The 22,241-nt window shown below is 45.9% G+C and overlaps 1 protein-coding gene across 1 annotated transcript in view; it reads left to right on the top strand.

The window, feature by feature from the left end:
* Positions 1–2,409: 2,409 nt before the first annotated feature.
* The window catches only part of KCNJ10 (potassium inwardly rectifying channel subfamily J member 10), a 397,960-nt gene continuing 378,128 nt past the window's right edge, over positions 2,410–22,241 (top strand). Inside the window, exon 1 of the mRNA XM_069635443.1 lies at positions 2,410–2,815. The gene's annotated coding sequence lies outside the window, so the exon portion shown is untranslated. The remainder of the gene's footprint in view (positions 2,816–22,241) is intronic.

Raw genomic sequence — 22,241 nt, forward strand, 5'->3', positions numbered from 1 at the left:
TGCTACTTCCCTGTTTGGCTGCGCTTCTTAAATGGTATTTGCTTTTGATCGCTGGCATACCACGCCTGCCCTATTTACTTGAGTGGCACGTCTACGGTGAAAGGAGATATGCAAACACTTCCTATTGGAGCCTAAAGGGGCCAAAGATGTCGGCTTGTGTCGTCCTGTTTGAGTCCTAGGGCTATGCCTTTTCTATAATTAGTAAGCGTCTCGCTGTTATTACCTTGACATTGCGGTTTTCACCCAGCTCACCTTATCTAATAGACCCTCCCTTAGTTACTTCTCTTTGCTTAAAAGACTACGTGTCCTAATTCCTTACTCCGCCCCACTGCGAAACAGCCACAGAGCACTCATTGGTGCACTTCTTGATGCACACGCGCTGGTTCGCGTGCACTGCTATATTTAGTGGATTTTGGCAGGCAGGGGGCGTGGCCACTAGTATTAGCGTTATTTTGCACAACATCATTCCAGAGGATTTGCTTTCCATAAAGAATAGAAAAATTGATGTTAGTAGTCCATTATCAGTCTATAGGCCTGATCATGAGTTGTGCGTTATCCCAGCTGGTCTACCGCCCAACTTTATTAGCGTTAGCACCCACCTGTGTAGCATTATTACCGCTGGATCACAGTTTGGGTGCTAATTGTAAGTCGCCATCCCCCATTGGGTTTGCATGTATCAGGTAAAGAGTGCCCATAGTACGGGATGCTGTTTGAGTGCGCTGCATTTGCCATGCTAATCTACAATCTCAAACAATACAGTGTTATAAATCCTCCCAATGGTATGTATTTTGCCAACCTCTGAAGCATGAAAAGTCGATCCACGCGGGCTTGACATGTGGTCAGCTTTGCACCAGCCCTGCAGATTAACTAAATCTCAGTTACCAGTTTAATGGTATCCACTACAGAGTGTCATTTGCTTTCTGACTTTGAGAACATTTAGACATGTAATTGCTCATTTTACTATAGCCGGTAAGACACCTATAGCCAGTAAGATATCTCAGTGGGTTGAGTGCTTGCTGCTGCAATGTGTGTGTGATCTGCAGGTTGCAGGTTTGAATCCCGACAAGGGCAACTCAGCCTTTCATCCTTCTGAGGTTGATAAATGAGTACCAACACAGGTTGGGTAATTTTGTATGTATATTTGATCTATATAAAGCGCTTAAGCATAAGTGCTATATAGTATCACATCATTATCATTTGGACTTCTCTTTGCATTCGCAGTAATTGGTAATAAGGGCACAAACACACTGATCTTAATTATACATATGGTGATCCATTCTTGTGTGAAATGTATATCACATTACAGTGATATCGTAACCATATTTTTCGTAGTGTACTTAGGAACAATGCCATGTGATGCCACTTCCTGTTTTGTCAAGGGGTGAAAAGTCGTGTTCCATCCCTTCCCGTGATGCCACTTTGGGGTGTCGTCAAATGACATCACTTTCTGTGATGTAATCAGAGGTCAAGGGTAGTGTGATGTCACTTCGGCTACCCCTGGCATTTTGGTGAAATGACGTCCCTGTCCTGTACAACTATATTATGGGAGGAACATGCCTTAAAGGTAAACAGATTGATCTTAATAACCATGTCAGAAAGGTGTGCCAGGGACAGTCATGGCTTCAAATGTCTTTGAACTGTGCATTTTCCGCGGATCCTTGAACTGTGAGTAAGCTTTCAGTTAAACAAACACCAGGCAGGGTATTACCGAAAAGTTTGCAATGCAAATTACACTTTTTTTTTAAAGAACGTCTCATAAGTTGAGTGCTCCTGCTGGCCTTTATTAAATCTAATTATGTCTTCTCATGCCGGTGCCTCTGAAAGTCGATCGGGATGGCGCAAAGTCAGTCACTTGTCAGGTGAAGCCAATCGCTGTTTGTCACTGTGCTGTCTGTCTCCTACCCACCGAGGGAACCGAAAAGCAGGACTGGAAAGTGCGAAATGCTGGAGACCTTGTCGCATCCCTAGAGAAATGCGCCCGCCATCGCCCCTATAACGGCGGCACTTTCACTGGCTCCGGCCTGACCAGCACCAGGGGCTGGTACCCGAATGCTGCGCCTTTGCACTGGAAGTTGTCTTGTCTCAAATTACTTCTTACCTTTACATATTTATCGTGGAGCTTTTTTCCGCTCTCTGTAATCTGACCCCGTATGAATGAGAGATTCCTTTACACTTCATTAACTCTGCGCTAAAACGTGCACACTTTCCCTCCCGGTTCCTCCACCCACCTGCTCTCCCCCCCCCCCCCCCCGCCTCTCTCTCTCCCTTTCACTGACCAGCTCCTCTTTCCTCCTGCATTGTCGCGTGCCCACCGCCCCCACCCCCCTTGGACTGCACACCCCCTTCCTTCCAATCACAGAGTCTCGCTTCTCTGCTTTCTTGTGATCGGATAGGGTCCTGGGTGCTGCTGGTCACTGCCCCAACTCCTCCTTCTGCACCAAGGGGAAAGAATACCCTTTCATTCAACTGAACTTGAACTAACTTTTGTAAGCAACACAAAAAACTCTCAAACAACAACAACAACTCGGAGTTGTGGCATTCAAATAGTTGGTGACAGGTCCCCGGGACCGGGGGCCAGTCTCTGATTGCGAGCAGGACATTAAAAGAGAGTGACCCCCCCGCCCCCTGCTGCCCTTCTCTGCAGCCAGCTCCCAGCATGTGCAAAGCTCAGTAGCACGAGGGAGCTTGTGCCTGTTGCTGCCCTGCACTGGAGTGAAGAGCCCCAGACACGAGAGTGCCGTGCCGTGCATGCTTCTGTGGCCGACTATCCTGAGCATCGTGGACAAGCCCCGGGCGAGCCTCTTCTGCTTTCAAGGTAAGGAGTGTCCTGGCTGTGGTTTGAGGAATTCCTGCACGTAGATGCTCATGCGGGGCCGGACAAGTCTGGCATTCATGCTGCCCAAGTGGCTTGTCAGCGCATCCCACGGCCACATCCACACACTCCGAGTATGCAAAGCAGCCAGTCATACAGTAGCCAGTATGTTGAGCTGTGGCGGTGGGGGCGGGCCTCACAGCCTGTGAACCTAGCTACTTATGTCAATGTTCAGAACAGTAAAAGCAGCTTGCCATTAATGTAGCCTATACCCCTGCGATGGCAGGCTTTGCAGCACTTCAAGCAACAGGCATCACTATTGAGCCAGGCAAATGGGCTGTGTTGTGAACCTCGGAGAGCGAAAGGGGTTCGGCACACAGCAAGTGCATTAATGACAGAACCCATCAACAAGCTTTGGCGCAACTAGCATCATTTTAGGGGCCTTGTCAAGTGCATGTTTCTCGGGGTTCATGCAAAGCAACACATTCCGATGGCACGAAGGCACTTTTCAGTCAATTAAATACTGATTTGAATACTGTGAGTAATGGGCCTGAATTCCATGGACATTTCAGAACTTGGCCTTAGTTTAAAGTAGAGTGGAAGGACGCAGGGCACCCAAGTTTCTTCTGGGGAAGTGACATGTTGGAATTTTGCTACGTAGGAGACAGGTTTCGTTTTGGGGTGGCCTGTGATTTGAGTTCCTTTTGCAGATTTTGTTGATCGTATTCTTTTTCTGGAAGTCCCACCTTCCACTTATTGAGGGGATAGTGCTTGGAGAAGTTGGACTTGCTTATATGGCCAATTGTTTAGCCGGTAGACAGGATCTCTGGAGAGGCTGATCCTGGAAGAGAGTAGAACATTAGGCACGCCTGGATGTGAGTAGCATTGCAGCCATGCTCTACTCATGGCTTGATCCTGGAAGAGAGTAGTACAGTAGGCACGCCCGGATGTGAGTAGCATTGCAGCCATGCTCTACTCATGGCTTGATCCTGGAAGAGAGTAGTACAGTAAGCACGCCTGGATGTGAGTAGCATTGCAGCCATGCTCTACTCATGGCTTGATCCTGGAAGAGAGTAGTACAGTAGGCACGCCCGGATGTGAGTAGCATTGCAGCCATGCTCTACTCATGACTTGATCCTGGAAGAGAGTAGAACATTAGGCACGCCTGGATGTGAGTAGCATTGCAGCCATGCTCTACTCATGGCTTGATCCTGGAAGAAAGTAGTACAGTAAGCACGCCCGGATGTGAGTAGCATTGCAGCCATGCTCTACTCATGACTTGATCCTGGAAGAGAGTAGTACAGTAAGCACGTCTGGATGTGAGTAGCATTGCAGCCATGCTCTACTCATGACTTGATCCTGGAAGAGAGTAGAACAGTAGGCACGCCTGGATGTGAGTAGCATTGCAGCCATGCTCTACTCATGACTTGATCCTGGAAGAGAGTAGAACAGTAGGCACGCCTTGATGTGAGTAGCATTGCAGCCATGCTCTACTCATGACTTGATCCTGGAAGAGAGTAGAACAGTAGGCACGCCCGGATGTGAGTAGCACTGCAGCCATGCTCTACTCATGACTTGATCCTGGAAGAGAGTAGAACAGTAGGCACACCCGGATGTGAGTAGCACTGCAGCCATGCTCTACTCATGACTTGATCCTGGAAGAGAGTAGAACAGTAGGCACGCCTGGATGTGAGCAGCATTGCAGCCATGCTCTACTCATGACTTGATCCTGGAAGAGAGTAGAACAGTAGGCACGCCCTGATATGAGTAGCATTGCAGCCATGCTCTACTCATGACTTGATCCTGGAAGAGAGTAGAACAGTAGGCACGCCCGGATGTGAGTAGCATTGCAGCCATGCTCTACTCATGGCTTGATCCTGGAAGAGAGTAGTACAGTAAGCACGCCTGGATGTGAGTAGCATTGCAGCCATGCTCTACTCATGACTTGATCCTGGAAGAGAGTAGTACAGTAGGCACGCCCGGATGTGAGTAGCATTGCAGCCATGCTCTACTCATGACTTGATCCTGGAAGAGAGTAGAACATTAGGCACGCCTGGATGTGAGTAGCATTGCAGCCATGCTCTACTCATGGCTTGATCCTGGAAGAAAGTAGTACAGTAAGCACGCCTGGATGTGAGTAGCATTGCAGCCATGCTCTACTCATGACTTGATCCTGGAAGAGAGTAGTACAGTAGGCACGCCTGGATGTGAGTAGCATTGCAGCCATGCTCTACTCATGACTTGATCCTGGAAGAGAGTAGTACAGTAGGCACGCCTGGATGTGAGTAGCATTGCAGCCATGCTCTACTCATGACTTGATCCTGGAAGAGAGTAGAACAGTAGGCACGCCTTGATGTGAGTAGCATTGCAGCCATGCTCTACTCAAGACTTGATCCTGGAAGAGAGTAGAACAGTAGGCACGCCCGGATGTGAGTAGCACTGCAGCCATGCTCTACTCATGACTTGATCCTGGAAGAGAGTAGTACAGTAGGCACGCCCTGATATGAGTAGCATTGCAGCCATGCTCTACTCATGACTTGATCCTGGAAGAGAGTAGAACAGTAGGCACACCCGGATGTGAGTAGCACTGCAGCCATGCTCTACTCATGACTTGATCCTGGAAAAGAGTAGAACAGTAGGCACGCCTGGATGTGAGCAGCACTGCAGCCATGCTCTACTCATGACTTAGTTCTTTTATGCCATATCCAATCAGTTGTTGGATGTCTCTTTGCATGTCACTGTCAATATGCTGGGCGGATCCTTTTGTTAGGCCAGTGTGCACTTGCAGAGGGTTATGCCTTAATGACTGTAATTTAACAAGGATATAGGACTATTTCCTTTCCTGAGTACCAACTTTCCCACCCCACCTTTACTGCTGCAACCATCATAAAGTAGCTTCTTAGCCCAAAATGCCCAACTGAAGTGAACCCCAAATAAACCCTGTAGATAGCAATAGGTTATGTTATGTTACCGTGATTCTTACTACGCACCGCTGCCGTCTCCATGAACTTTGGCGGATCTGAAAAGGAACGAGGGCTCGGGCGGTTTTGTTAGTGGAATGGAGAGCAAGAATGCAAGAGAGTATTTTTGTGTTTTTTTAGCTCCATTTCAGAAGAAAACGTTCACTGGGTGTTGGGGTTGGTGGTGAGTGTGTATTGGGTGGTTTGTGTGTCAGTGGTTGAGTTTTCTGTAGTGCGTTGGGTTGAGGTGGGTGTTGCAGAGTTTGTGATGGTTTCAAGTTTCTGCTGTGCTAGTGGTTTGTGTTTTGTTTGGTGGTTGAGGGTGAGTATCTAGGGTTTTGGAACGTTTTTAGTAGGTAGGGTAAGTGATGAGAGAGGTGTCTGTGGGCTTCTCTGCAAGGGTTATGTTGATTGGGCTGGGTACATATCTTTGTATCCTTGGGCTCTTAAACAATGGCACATAAGGAAACACTTCATGTTCCCAGTGACATACAGGCGAATCAATGTGATAATTTCTTCTTACAAAAATGTCTTTCTCAATCATAACTTCTCAATTACCTCGTTCTGAATAATTTCATTTTTGCATGGATTGCTTTTATAACAGGTTCTTCAGAGTATTTCGTTTTGAATTTATTTTCACTTTTTTCGGTTAATTTAGTTTTTTTTCCCTAATCTTATTTAACACCAACCAGCTTGCCTCAGTGTTTCAAAAGTGGCTTTTCTTTTACTGAAGGGAGTAAAATCAGCAATGGGAGCTGTCCCTTAATAGAACTTTCTGGTTAATAGGGTGCGGCGGGATGTGGTTTTGCTGCACTCCTCACAGTAAGGACGCTGGTTCTGTACCAGTCTGGTATGTGTGTGTTGTTTGTGTGCCCATTGTCTAGTGAGGTGTAGATCTGACACCAGGGATCATAAATTGCAATTTTAGCTTGACAAAGCTTTTTTTAATAATAAGAGCATGGAGTAAATGTGTCAGTGTTTCCGGTAACTGCTTTTGGGAGCTCGTTTGGCAGCAGGCCTTTTGCTAGGCCTGGAAACGAGCAGGGGCTAAGCTAGTGGCAGCACTCGGGCTAGGTTTCATACTCTGGGCAGTCAATACTTTGTGGAATCAATTTGTAGAGTCTGGTGTCCCAGTGGACATTACATTGGACTCGCTACAGTGTGAGGCAAGGTTTCATCACCTGATTCCTGCAATGTGCAAGTGGCGCAACTCCTCTCCTAAGGGCCATGTGCCAAAATGTGGATACAACGCCATAATTACCTGGAACCGGGCATACTTTTGAGACTACATTTCGAGGCTAATTTTGCCATTTCTATAAAGCAACATTCATTCAAGTAATTGTTTTCTCCCTGGACCGCTCCCCTCCTTACCCATCACATTGTGACAAAGACACTATATTTTTGAAAATGACAAACTTAAAAAAAGGAGACTGTGAAGAGAGGCTTCTCAACCTGAGGTTTGTGTAGATGGTGAGTAGTCGACCTCCCCTCTTAACTCATTGCGTGCTCTGTTATGGATTGTGGAGAAGATATGGTTGCCAAATCTGGACCCATGTGATCAGAGCACTAATATCAACTCACACACTGACCACATTGTGTGATCCTTTGCAAATCAAGTTCTTAATGTACCTCACAGCCTAGCAAAGCTGTGAGTGCTTAGAAATAGACCAGTCCCAGTATAAAGGCTCACCTAGAAGGAACTGGGCCTATATACACTGTGTTCCAATCAAGGGCATACTTTTGGGGGGAGGGCTTCCCCCTCCCCCCCAAATTTTGTGGCACAACATTTTCAGAAAAGTTTACTCCACTGGTTCCAATTTAAAATACAAAGATAGGACACGAATTAATATGAAGTAACTATTTAACTGTTTTTGAGAAGTTTAATTTAGTTGATGTTTTTAATTGGAGCTAACCTGAGCTTATAGATGGACGCCCCAGTGGTTCTCTGTGCACATTCTACATTTACAAAAAAAAATAAAAAAAAATAAAAAAAAATTTAAAAAAATACTCTGGCCTGTGAAAGACGTGCACTGCTTCCGGAACACGTGTGTTCATGTACCATTCTTTATAGGGTACCCCTTTCCTGCTGCTAATCCCGGAGTGGCGTTTTAAATGTTTTGTAAAGAATAGGTATACACCTGAGAGACTCGTGTGACGCACTTCTGAAATGTTACCGCATAGACTAATAAAGCACATTTTGTCAGATTGCCTTTGAGAACAAAACGTACACCCGTCCTTTTCCGCATATCCTCGATTCTTGTTGGAAGACAAATATCGCTTTGAATATGTCGTCTGCACTCCGAGGTATACAGAGTGACATGGTTTGCAAAACCGCAAAGTTGAGTTCGTTTTAGCAAACACAAAATGAAATAAAGCAAATCACAAACATATTCTAAATACCACACCCTTGGAATAGAGCTGAAATAAATTATCACGATTGTGTAGTTTGCTGGGTGTAATTTGCCAAAAAAGAGTATTTGCTTTAAAGCACCAGCGATAATCTTTTCAGCGAGGACGCCCACAAGTGCATTAAAAGTAGATCGTGTAACTCAAGGCCAGCGTGACAAACAGGTGTGAGGATTAAGCCCATAGCGAGCAAGTAAGTATCAAGTTATGTCTCAATAGCACAATTAGAGGTCATTTTTGCCGCTGCACTTAAAATCGGCATTCGTCTTTAATTTCTGCGCGCAGGCAGGCAATGAAATGCTGGAAGAGCTTTCGCCGTGAGTGGGCCTTTGCAGGAGGCGTATTGACGCTACCTGTCTTCAGGCCGCCAAGACACGCCGTGTCATATATGTCAGGACTGCGGCACACGTGGAAAGTTTTCAACGACACCAACAAATAAGCATTGCCACCCTTCCACAAAGTTACCCAGCGCATCTCGTTTACAGATTTATGGTATCCCCTGTCGTTCTTTTACTGTATAAACATCGGACTAAAAATCGACCCACCCATCTTTGGCGCTTAATTATCTCCCACTCCCTATTTCCCACACAGCTCGCTCCTTCCTTCCTTCCTTCCTTCCTTCCTTCCTTCCTTCCTTCCTTCCTTCCTTCCTTCCTTCCTTCCTTCCTTCCTTCCTTCCTTCCTTCCTTCCTTCCTTCCTTCCTTCCTTCCTTCCTTCCTTCCTTCCTTCCTTCCTTCCTTCCTTCCTTCCTTCCTTCCTTCCTTCCTTCCTTCCTTCCTTCCTTCCTTCCTTCCTTCCTTCCTTCCTTCCTTCCTTCCTTCCTTCCTTCCTTCCTTCCTTCCTTCCTTCCTTCCTTCCTTCCTTCCTTCCTTCCTTCCTTCCTTCCTTCCTTCCCTCCCTCCCTCCCTCCCTCCCTCGAGATCTTCTTTCATTGTCTCTTTTAAAACGCTCCTTCAAATTCTCTAGATGAGAGAAGTTTTCATCATTACTTTTAAAAGCATTGAGAAGTGGCGTCTTCTAATGTGGCCAAATATTTCTTACTTGCTGAGAAATAGAATGTTTACATATTTAATGTAACAATGGTAATTGTTACGTTTTTATCCGTTTTCTATTTCCTTTAGTCTGCTAATTGTGCTTCTGTGCTCTAAAGCGATACCTACATTGCATGTGCACACGACCACCTCAGCCTTTGCATCCCCAGCCTCCCCATGCTCCTCCTCCAGCTCCCGCTTCTTCTCCTTACATGCCCCACTTCCGTGGAATGCACTCCCCCAGCTATCAAAACGAACCCATCACTTAAACGCTTCACTATCATTCTCAAGCTCCACCATCTGTCCTGCAAAGTAGCTCCCCCTTCCAACCCCAAAATCAATCCAGTCCACCACTGGCACAATACTCCATGTCTATGTTCAGATGAAATATGTTATCATTTATAATATGATATATTGTGCCCCTACGCCAGCATTGGCTGTCCTAGCTGTGTCTGTTCCACCAGTCATGTCCCAGGTTTCTGTAAACAATTACCTGTCCACCCCAACAACCAGCTACTTATTCCCAGATACCCTCAATATATTGTGAAGGCAACCCTTCAAACGTGCAATTCCCCGCCCCATATCCCCAATGGACCATGCAAGGCTGGCGAGGCAAAAAGAAATATCCTTGCATGGTCCCAGAAACTGTCAAAGGGAAACCACGTTTTTGATCGTTTCTGCCGAGGCTTCTCCATTATGAGTGAGGGTACTGATGGCTCAGCACCCCCTCACCCGTTATGGACGAGCTGCCCCTGCATTTATACCCATTCATTACACAAACAGCCATGCACCCGATGCTTATTTGTGAGGTGGGTGACCTCACGTAAGTAATGTGATGAGGAAGAGTGGGACTAGGAGTAATGAAGATTACAGTAAGTAATCCAACTATTCACTCGCACTGTCCCCCATTCATACACTCACAGGATAAGCAGCAATCATTCACGCGCACATTCAAAAATATGACATCCTCACTCACATATATGCACAATCACTTACATGCATGTGTGATAAATAAAATAAAATGCTTATCTGTGTCTCGGCTCCAAGCTCCCACTCAGCTGCTCCGACTGGAAGGCCTTCCATGCAAATCGTTCCAGGCAGGAAGCTGGGAGAGGTGTCAATAAAACACCTCTCGCTGCTTCCTGTAGCTCGAGAACGAGAGTGGCACAGACTGGCCACCCCCTACCCTCCGAATGCATGGGGAGGTGCAGGAGAGCCCCCTAAGCATTTTGATGGTGCAGTACCTCAGCCAGCATGGTCGGTGGCCTTGCAAGGCTGGGGGTGCAAAACGCCCAAGCCTTGCATGGCTCTTTGCCCAAGCGTACCCAAGTTACTGCACCCGAGGTGAAACCTCGATTCCCCACAGCAGAGCCCGCCAGACGTGCTCCCTCACCCTCGGCAGCACGGTGTAGCTGAAGCACTCAGGTTTTCACCGAGCTCTGGCTTGGCTCCTCCATAACAGGAGTGGGTCGGAGCCTCGTCGCCCATTATAGAGGCGCGACTGTTGGCATAATCACCTGATGGGTGGGCCGTGCCTTCTAGTAACGGTATCAGTGCCCTTGTCAGTGGACCTCACTTTGCTTGGGATGTTACTTCGGGCTATTGGGCTGGTATCTGCTAGTACGACCTTCACGTGAGACCTAGTATCTAAATATTGCCTCTAACTCGTTCCGTTTAAACACTGTCTCACATTTGTTTGGTGGCAAGCGGCCGTGTCTTCAGTGGTAATAGTCTGGAGCTAGCTCTCTCTCATCTGTCCTTTGAATTATCAATCACTGAAAAAGCCATTTTTTATATGAAGCGTAATACCAAGGTTCGTCTTTTTGCCTGTTTCTAAATCCTCCACAATTTGACACATAAGAGTACTGAGTCACAAGGAAATGTTATCAGGGGTGGACTGGGAACCAAAAGAGGCCCTGGAAATAATGTTCAAAGTGGCCCCATTTTATACATTTTCAGCAATTCCTACCCTTTTCCTATGGGATAATGTGGAGCTACCACACAAAAGAGGTCCAGGGTGCAGAGGCCTACCAGGAAATCTCCAGAGTTCCCAATAGGCCAGTTCACCCCTGAATGTTATACAACCGTGCGCTGTTTTCCGATAGTTTGCCTGGAATATTTTGGCCATTAGCTTTGATGGTAAAATGAGGATAACCCTCACGTGTCATCTGCCAATCTAGTCCACCTGGGCTAAGGACCCTATGCCATGTGGAAACGTTATATTTTCTACAGCTTCCTATAGATGAAGTGGTCCTTCCACTGTGGGGAGACTTCTGGTGGTCCTTTCCACTTCTTCATCTCACTCCTAGGGCTACGGTGGTTTGAAAAGTTTCCCCTGCTTGAACTGTGTTGGCATGCTAGGACATTTATTCGAATATTGGTTAATATTTCCCCCAAAAAGCCCGAACAGGGGTCTGCAACCTGTGGCTCTGCACATATTTTGGACTCTGGCTCCTATGATGCCTCACCATTGGCTATGCGGGCTAGGGCTAATGAGAGCAGTATTCTAAAATATCTGGAGAGCCAACGCTTGCAGGCCCATGCCCTATGTGTTAGACGCAGATCTTGAATCTATGTTTCTTTATTAGGAGTCTTGTACCACGAAACATGCAAAGATTTAACAACTCCAGAGCTTCAATTAAGGGAACAAGGGAAGGCGGAATGGACACAAGGGGCAGTGGAAATGAACGAGGAGAGAGGGTGAAGAGTGCAACAACTTCAGTTTGCCAAACGTCAGACTTCCCTGAAGGTCTGACTAGTCTGGCATGTGTGTAATGTCTGGGGACTATGCCACAATGCCAAGAGGGGGGACACTGAAACACTGGCGTCGCTGTGTTAGGATGCCAGGAATACAGCTCAGATTTTCTTATTCCCCACCTGGCTAGTTAGCCACTGTACACAGATTCTCCAAAAATGTTTCATGAAGTGATTACGAATCTTGCTCTTCAGTCAAGAACGTTTCAACTCATGCATTTAAATTTCTGTATTATCTCTATATTTAGCCTTTTTTTAGTTTGGGCTATTTGGTGGCAACGCCACCTGTAAGCCAAAACATTTGCATTAGAATACATATAGGGAGAAATGGCATATGAGGAGGCACACAAAGCTCGTAGGTGTTGTTTGGTTATTTCCCCACCCACTGGCTGCCCGTGGCCTTGCTAATCCCTATGGCCATTCCCATCCAGCTCCTGCACCTCCCCGCCCAAAACACCTCCCCAAGGGAACTCTTCCAGTTCGCTTTAATGAAGCCTTACCATCAAACTTTGCACTCGAAGTGCCTGCCAGTTTTTTTTCAAAGCCATCTTCTGAGAGTTCATGACTTAATCGGTGCTATAAAATGCTACTGGTGTAATCAAAATGGCTAAACCGGGTCTACCATCAGCCACTCGATTTATTAGCACTATGTTTGTCCTTCACTGAAGTCCTGTTAAAACCAAGCATTGGCAAAGCCAACAGTTTTGGCTTGTGTGCAAGTTCTAGGCATTTGCTATGCAGTACTGTCTGATACCTAGGTACTTGCACCAGTTTGCACCTACTACCCTCAATGGCCAGTTAGTACCACTAAGGAAGAGCATGGCACGCGCCTTTCAATGCCTACATAAATGCACAAACTGTTGACATTGCCAATGCTTGTATCCTGGTGTAAACACTTGGAAGTGGCTTTTGGTGTTTTGTAATTACTACATACTACCAGGGGCGTTGCTAGGGGGGGGGGCTAAGGGGGCTATAGCCCCTGATCTGTTGGTTGTAGCCCCGGATAGAATCTCAGGAGCTACAGCCAAAAGACTAGCTAGCCCCCAGTCCCAACATTTCCGATATCAGCTTAGCCCCGGGTCTTTTCCAGACCTAACAACTCCCCTGCATACTACAATGGAGCCTGCACAATCTGAACATCGCATTCTTATTACAAACTAATCATGGCACCACTATTCACCGATAAAAGGAATATTTGATCTATGTTGCCAGGACGATCTCCCACAAGCGCTGCCCCATAAGACCAGCACCAGATGGCCGCCTCCCTTCTCACACACTCTATTTTAGGGGGCCCTGCACCCCTTATTTGCACCTCTCACCTATCCCCATTGCACTTCTGCTCCAGGCTCCTCCCATCACTGTTTCTCTCCCCAACAAATGTGCATGCTCTACACCTTCCCAGAACCTATCGTAGGCACGGAGGCCGCTGGGCGAGAAGCACTGCGGCCTAGGTCAGAGGTATCTTACATAATGGCATGCTGCTGGCAGTCAGTCTTCGTGCGTAATGCCTTTCTGCCAGCAGCCTCTGCACCCACAACGGGAACACGATATTACTAGGCTAAGTAATGTTAGCTGCTCCTCCTGCTCGTCCCCTACAAGGATGTCATTTGGAGGTCGCCAGGGTTTGCAACTGCAGCCCCTGAGGTTTCCCTTGCTACCCCTGTGCTCTCCCTTGCTACCCCTCAAAAAAGACAAAGAAAGTTCTTTTTTCTTTCTTTTTTACATTGAAGCTCCTGGGCTGTGGTAAGGCTGTTTGTTTCTGGGGTAGCTGGAATTTCAGCAGTGACCCTAAATAAGAAAGAATAGGAACAACACATAATTTGTCTTTCTGGAATTCTATACAATAATTGCAAGACTTATTAAAGGGATGAAAGGTCACGTTCTATCGCTTCCCATGATGTCACTCGGGGGGAGGGTCAAATTACATCACTTCCTGTGATGTCATCAGAGATCAAGGGTCATGTGAAGTCACTTCAGTTACCTCTGGCATTTTGGTGAAATGATGTCCCTGGTCCCCTAGCCTCTCTTCTGATATGATAGTTTATTTATAACATGCTTAATACCCAGAGGTTTCTAAGCGCGGACCCTGGGATCGAACCTGTGTTGATCCGTGTTCTCTTGCTTCCAAGGCGAGCACGTTGCCCCTGAGCTATCCTCCTGAGGCATATGTCTCCACTTGCAATATAGCCATTAGGAATGACCAAATAAATAAAAGCATAACTGCTCAATTGTAAATCCCTGTCACAGTAGAGTTGTGGCATCTCTTTACTGCCACCAGAGCTGGGATCAAGCAAGAAGTGCAGCTCCCAAAGCAAAGCTCTAGCTGCCGCTACAACACACAAAGTAATGGCTCGCGTTTCAAATTCTTTCTTCTGAACTAACTTTCCCAGACAATGCACACTCAAGTTCAAGAAGGAGGCACTTATTTCTGTGTATTTATTTAGTGCGCTGCTGCAGTTGATTACCCTAGAGGCAGAGTCTACATGCATTTTGTTACTTATTTTGAATAACAAAGCTTTCTATTAAATGTGTTTTTATTAAAGTGCTTAAAATATTGTTTTCAGCACATTACAATCTGCACTTATAAATGCCCACACGTAGAGAAACATGTTCCTCTCTCTATTTTACCTACTAAGTTATGTATTTCCTTGCTCGTCCATCTTCCACCCTCTCCCCGTTCCCTTTCCTTGCAGGCTACAGTCTGGAAAACCATCATGGTGGGACAGCACGCCATTTTTCGCACAGCCTATGTGCTCTGAGAGTACCACAGTGGTTATTTGGAGAAGCATAAAAAACGTTGTAACATAACATAAAGAAAAAAAACAGAACATTTTGGCCAAAGGAAAATGTAGAATTTGTGCTAAATTTTCAGGTAGTCGTGAGAGTGGGACATTTGCATTTCCGACATACAATCAATCACTACTGTGCCTATCAAAATATTCAGAGGGTTACCAGGTGAACACACCACCCAGATCACCATTGTTTTGGCTTGTGAGTTTATTTTGGAACAGATTTGCTAATGTTTCAAGCCCATTCTCTCAATTTTGTCCTGGGAATATAGGCACGAAGGCTGCTCAGTGGTGTACTATGAGAAGTTTGCAAAGTAAACTGAGCGCTTTCCCCACAGATGTCTGGGTTCCCCCCACTGCCAACCTTTAGCCTAACTAGACATGTGCAGCTCTGGAAAGTGGTTGGAAATGGATGCCTTATAAGCAGATTATTTCCAGGCTAGACCAGCAGCAGCATAAGAGGGGGTCAGTCACCACAACGTCCCAGGAATTCTCCCGAAGGTTTCCTGGCAGGGTCCAAAGACTGCTCGGGCACCAACCTGAGTGCTGTATCCTCAGAAGGGAACTTGTACACTGAAAGCCATACAACCCGGAAGTGTCTTCAGGGTCAGCCACTTTCTAAATAGAATAGACCACTTGAGAGATAGGTTCCTTCAGTGCTGGTCTTTGTGAGTACTGGTGTTTAAATTGTTGGCTTGCAGACTATAAGATTCCCTCCCCGCTCCTCAGTCCTGTGAGATAGCCTCACTGTGTCACAAAGTGCTGTACAAGCAACACGCGTGTCTTAGCTTTAGCCATGTTACACACACAGCCACCTCCACAGGTATCTTGAGAAGTGCAGAGACAGTACTCTGACAATATATTTTCAGATTAAGTGATGCCCCACTCTTCCTGAGTGAAAGGCTTGAAACAGCTCCATCGTACCCTTTTGTTCTCCAACTACATAAGCCTTTCACAAAGTCTACCTGGACAGGGCCACAACTGGCTTCCTGGATTACTAGTCGAGAATAACTATTTCGTTTTCTTTTTAGAATTAAGCAATGATAAGGTGTTCTGCAGTCTTCATCAGCCGGTAACGACCCAGGGCCCAAGCTATAGTCCCGAGTGAAGCGACGAGCTTTAATGATGGGCTGGGCCCCAGTGCCGTTACCGGGCAGTGAAGTCAGCAGAACACGTTCTTATTGCTATTAGCACCCGAGGTAAACCCTCGTGTGCTAATAGAAATTGAAGAAAAAAAAAACCTGCTTGCACTGGTTCATTAGCAGCAGAGGCCAGGGAGAGTCAGGATTGCCAGGGAAATGGAAAATGGGGCTCCGCTCATAGCCCCTCTTCCATTTCCATGGCTTGAACAGGAATCCAAGTGGACGGTGCAGCCCTGGTGGAAGATCCCTTTCAGGTAAGGAGAGGGGGGTGGAGGTGTTCAAGGGCTAGATTTTGGGGTGGGAGTCAGGGGAGGAGGGAAAACCTGCAGCGCCGGGGGGAGGGTGAGTGCATAGAGCACTCGAGTTGCTCCAAACCCGGGCTTGCATCTGTTCATTCAGCCTGGGTTTAGAGCAATCTGATTGGCTGCCGCACTCACCAACGGTGCTAATTAAGCAGGGGTGGGGGTATTACTAGCCACATTTTCAGGCCTGGTAAAGGGTAATGCCCCCCCCCACAAGGGTAATATTGCTATTAGTATCCCGGCACGTTGTACCAGGATACTAATAATGTTTTGTGTAAGTTGAGAAAGGACGCGTATGATGTTCCTTGACTTAAAAACAATACAAAAAAAAAGTATGGCCATAGATCTGGGAGAAGGGACTACATGAAGTCCCTTCTCCCTTTCCATGGAGGCAAGTTGTGAGTCAGGACGCACCAGGAACACTACTGTTCCCGGCGCTGGCGAGGGACATGGGAAGTGGAAGGTAAGTGGGGCGTGAATCGGAGTGGGCGTAATGTGTGGGAAAGGGGGAGGAAGGGTAGGGAATGGGGATGCAAGTTGCAGGGAAGTACTTACCTCATTATTCGGCGGTGGAAGATGATGGCCTGCAGCTCTGAGGTGACTCAGAGCTGGGGCTTTACCGTGTGGTAAAGTTCCCTTTCTGAGCCTGATCATTGGCTGGGAGGTCAAGACCATGCCCCCGCCACGTACTAATTTAAAATATAATCCTGAGTCAAAAAGCTACACTATTTAACTGGGCGGCAGGATCACATCTCAAGCCCATCTCATATCCAAACAGTAGGTGCTCTGAAATACCTATTGCCTTTCTAAACTACTCCAAATAGACAATCATTTTGATGCTAGGCACGTTTAAAACATATCTTCCTTTTGCAATTGCCATTTATGGTCCTCCTCAGCAGATCAATACACATACCCACTCAAGCAACCACCAAACATTCCGTTTACCTTTCTACATCACCCCTCCCTATTTCTACTGCAGTTCCCTCATTTCCCCATCCTTTTATCTTCCCCCTTCTCCGTTTGCTCCATAGACTCCAATCTGGGTTTCTATGAGCAGGGGCACATTACTCCAACCTCTAGGTGCGGCAGGTGCTCTGAGGCCAATATGGTAGTGATTTGATCAGTATAAAAGCCTTGTAACATAACATGTCGGTCTGTTTTTTTTCTATAATTTGATTGCTTGCACCAGAGAGATCAAGAAACTAAGAATTAAAGTGGATGATGGTGTGATCTGGGGGCAGACCCTTAATTACCTCATCCCAAACTGAGTCCACCACCTGAGGAACAAGTGCATGCTCTGTACATTAAGAACGTTTTTTATTGTACAGTTATCCGGGGAGCAATATGATGGTGTTGTAGAACCAAACTAACCCAAATCTCAGCAAACCACATCAGTTGCCATAAACAGTTTTGCAACAGTTAAAACTCTCCCAGATACTATATCACCATCCACCCCCCACATATGGTTGGGCAAACACCTTTTCAAAGAAACCCAATCTTTTCCCAATTCCTATGTTTTATTGGCCAGTTGTATCTTTATTTTCATCTTCAGATCATATGTAAAAACACCACTTCTTAGGATTCATCTATGGTAGGTCATGACATCAGCACATGGTTAAACACTGGTATTGAAACATAATTCATTATTAGCAAAAACTGGGCTAAGCTCTTTAACCTTAAGTGTGATTTGCACATGGTCTGCTCGGACATTGTAGGAATACAAGGAAGGGCTGCACAAACAGGTTCTTCTTTGAACTACTGATTGTGATCTCATCCACCCCAGAAACCCGACTCCTCTTAAAACATTCTAATTTATGTGACAACTACTCCAGCACGTACAGCCTCTAGTTTCACTCTGTGAAAACAATTGAACTCTGGACACCCTGCCTGGGCCACATCTTTATTGGCGGCCCAAACAAATGGTCAATCCCCTCTATGTGACTTCAATGCAACATGCAGCAAGCAAGATTACATAATTTCCTTGCCGAACTGTTAAACCAAAAACCTTTGTCCTGATCGCAAGCTGGCCTTCTACTGGATGACTAATTCTTCCTCCTTCAACCCCGCAGGCAAGACAAATCAGAATGTCCCAGCTGCCTAAAAATGCATTGTGTAACTGCTAACTGCAAAGTCTAAGTAAACTCACAAAACCCACTGCATGCACATTTATATAAACTCCTTATTAAACGTCTTCCATATGTTCCCCTGTGTATTCAAAACCTCCTTTTATATATCTCTCTGTGCATATGTTCAATAAATGTTATTCCTTCTTTACCGCGGGATCACAGGACAGGCCCCCCTTACGCATCCGCATTCAGTTTCCATGTATTTCAGAGCACCCTGTATGTAAATCGTATTCATGTTGCACTTGTGGTTTTAACATTGTATCTTTCTACGCGTGTGCAACTGTAATATCTATCAGTTCTAGACAACAGTAACGGTGAAAAAATAACACATCCCATCCACAATTAACTACACTCGATACAAATGACATTGCAACATCGCACCCAGTTCGCCGCCACCCCAGTCATAATTATGGTACGCACAACATGAACCCCTCATAATCATGGGGACCCTTCCATTAAAAGGAATAAAGTACCTTATACCATGCATAAAAAGGCTATTACAAGTTACGCTAGCACACTCTGATATCATTATGAAACCTAGTCTTTTATATTCTCACAAAACTCATTTCAATAAAGAATATGTCTCAATTAAACAACGGCTTATATTTGAGTCACAGGACTGTAAAAATGCAATGGCTGCAAATGAAATTAAACCAGGCCTCTTAGCAGCTTATCAGTTGCTTAGCTGCACTTAGCACCTCCCCTATCTGCCCCAAAGCCAGTAGTGTAGCAGAGCAGCTGACTACCAGCTCTTGGTTTCCACAAGTGACTGCGTGATTCCCAAGGAACTGGTTCTGGTTACAACTACTTCTCAAAACTGTCCATGTTTTATGTGGCCATTGGTGAACCTGTGATGAAGGTTTGAATAGTCAGGTGTCCCCCAATGGAGAGCAAAAAGTCCTCCTACAGATATTGAGCAAAAAGGAGAACTAAGCCAACGTGGTACTCCTTTGGTCCTGCCTAATGGAGCTCCTGCAGTTACTACCCATGCTTGAGCTTTCCTACCTGTGGCTTTCACCTAACCCTTAATCCATTTATTATAAATCTGATATTTTAGTGCAGTTTCAGTAATGCTCACCATCATTGTGGCATGGTTGCTTTGTGCATTTAGAGCCAGAAGGTGTTCGTCATGCATAAATTACTGACTTTTCCCACATTTTTATTGCATGCTCCCAAACTAGGACACGCTTTTTGTCTTGATCGAGCTCCCACTGTTCATGTCCTTTTGCCAACAGTGGTTGAACCTTGCAAATGAGAAACCTTGCAATCATTCACTGACTTTTTTTTAGTGAACATGGCCTCATTACGACTCAGGCGGTAAGGGTTTTACGGCGGCGTAAACAGCGCCGACCCTTACCGCCTGAGTACGAGGTCCCTTAGCGCCATGGCGGATTTAACACCTGCTTTTAGCAGGTGTTAAAATCCATGGCGCTAAGGGACCATGGAGTTAATTACGCCACCGTAATTTACGGTGGCGTAATTAACGCCTTCCCCACTCCCATTATGCCCTATGGGGCAAAAATGGGAATGGGAAAGGGTAAATGGGGATTGGGGACTTACCGCCCCGCCAACCTCGGAATGGGGCGGTAAGTCCGCCAACCACCATGGCGTAACGCCATGGTGGTAAAGTCACGGCCCAGGCGGTAACTTACCGCCTGGGTCGTAATGAGGCGAGGGGATCACAATTTGCCTGTGGGTAGAAATGTTAACAATCCTAGCAACCTGGAATAATCTACATGACATTTTTGTTATTTCAAAGTAATTTTGCCCTGATTTGAGCTGATTTTCCCACCAATTCAGCAATAGAGAAATCTGGTTAAATGGTGGAAACTTCCTTGAAGGATCTGAGAATCAATGGTAATTGCCACCTTGACATACCCACGCACACCAAAAGAAGTAATTAAAAAGTCAATGAAACATCCTGGCACCACATATAGTGAATGGTTGTAGTTTCAGCTTCTGTCTTGTATTTTGCCTCATCTAACAAGGCTGTCTGTAGCCCCTTCTCAGCTGCAAAGAATAGCTGGGGCCAGCTACGTACAGAGGTCACATGTCTTATCATCAGACGTGACACACTATTTACCTGTGCCATTCGTTGAATTACATCAGTGGATGTCACATTTCCAGCAGCAGGATCAGAGCCCGAGGGAGTTGAAGCAGAATAAGGATGCAATGGGAGAGGATCAGAAGTGAGGTTCGATTATGGAGGGGCCGGAGGACATGGCTGGGAGTAAATTCAGGATCTGATGGGCTGGAAAGTCAAAGGTGGTCAAGAGGGAGGTCGAATAAGCAGGACCCTCTGCAGGATTGCAGACGTTTTTGGGGATGAAAGCGGGAAGCAAATCATGGAAGCATACAGGGAGGGATGTTTCTAGGTGATGGTTCCCGATGTTGGAACTGGCTCCTACAGCGGAAATGCAGCAATACCGTGCTGCAGGCTGCAGGCCGGCTGTGAGATATGGAACTTGCAGAGAACCTCACACCAATGTGCTGTGATGCTCCATTGCAAAATGTATACAAATAGTTGTGGTTTCAAAGGACGCTGCAGCCGTTACTTACAAAATAATATATTATCTGTTGGTCTATATGATAATATTATAAGTCATTGGGGGTGTAAAGCGAAGGCCAGGGTGCGGGTTTTGTTTCCAGGTATGGCACTCCAAGGTGGTCATTAAATGACTTGAATTTTGGAAATGTTGCAGCGTTAAAAAGGATTTGTCTTTGTATTTGAGAAGAACAGATATGTGCGGGTTAATGTACCCAGGCTCTTTTTCTGAAGGATTAACCGTTCCCACTATCATCACCATAACTAGCCGATGTCACAACTAGCGGACTTTCACATAATGCAACAGATATGATATCATAAGTAGAGATTTATGCAGAGACAAACGCCAAGAAATTAGGATTTTTGCTGTGCCTCTATTAATCCATGGTCGAAGCAACACATAGCAAACAGTGGCAGAGCCAATAGGCTTGACATTGTAAATGCAGAGACCAAGTTTCTTTTCTTGCAAAGCCCACTAATGGAAACACATACTGGCAGACCGGTTGGCCTTACCAATGTTTGTTATTTTATTGTCCTCATTTACCCATGGGCAGCAAAAGGGTTCACATTAAATTTCTAACAATAATCCTTAGCCCTAATAAATGCCTTTTAAGGCAAACGTTTAATGTACTTTGCGTTTGCAGCACATGCCTTGAGCTGAGCTCCCATGCCATCTGCTTTTGTAGCTACACCACACCTGACGCACCTGGCAATAACACAAAGACCCATGCTGCATAAACCATGTTGCCTAGTTTGGTTACAAATATTTTTCAGTATTTGGTATTAGTTTTTAGAACTGGTGTTAAATTCTGAGCTGTTCCTATTTGTTTGGCCGATAAAAGCACAGCCACCAAAACTCACTCAAAACCTGCAACAATTCCTAAAATGGACCCTTTAGACTCGGATAATATACTTTATACCCGAAAATAGCTGTGTTTTTGCATCTTGCTTCTATTAGGCCACCTGCTTTTGTTTGAAAAAAGTCTTCTTTAACATGTTCTCGGTCTCCCCATTCCAAGGCGGACCCCAAATAAGTAGCAGTCGATCAAGGTGTAAGACATATGAAGCCACTATGAAGGACACACACATGCCAAGCAACATATGTTTTAATGCAGTAGTGCTGTGTAGGCATGCAGGATCCGTTAGAGAGGGCGGCTGGATTGTCAGCTGGGAGCTCTGACTTTGGGTAAGGCGAGGTGATGCCAAGAGGAGCTGCCATGGGTGCCTTACACCAATCTGGTCCAAGATTGCATAATACATAGCAGTTAGTAAGTCAAGTGGGACACCTGAATTTTGTAAGTTGGCAGTAATATAACATTGCATTTGGAGCAGCATACCAAATGAGCAGAATTTAGAATACTTTACCTACATGC

The sequence above is a fragment of the Ambystoma mexicanum genome, chromosome 1q (genome assembly GCF_040938575.1).
Source record: "Ambystoma mexicanum isolate Mex_15411 chromosome 1q, UKY_AmexF1_1, whole genome shotgun sequence".
Taxonomy (NCBI): Eukaryota; Metazoa; Chordata; class Amphibia; order Caudata; family Ambystomatidae; genus Ambystoma; species Ambystoma mexicanum.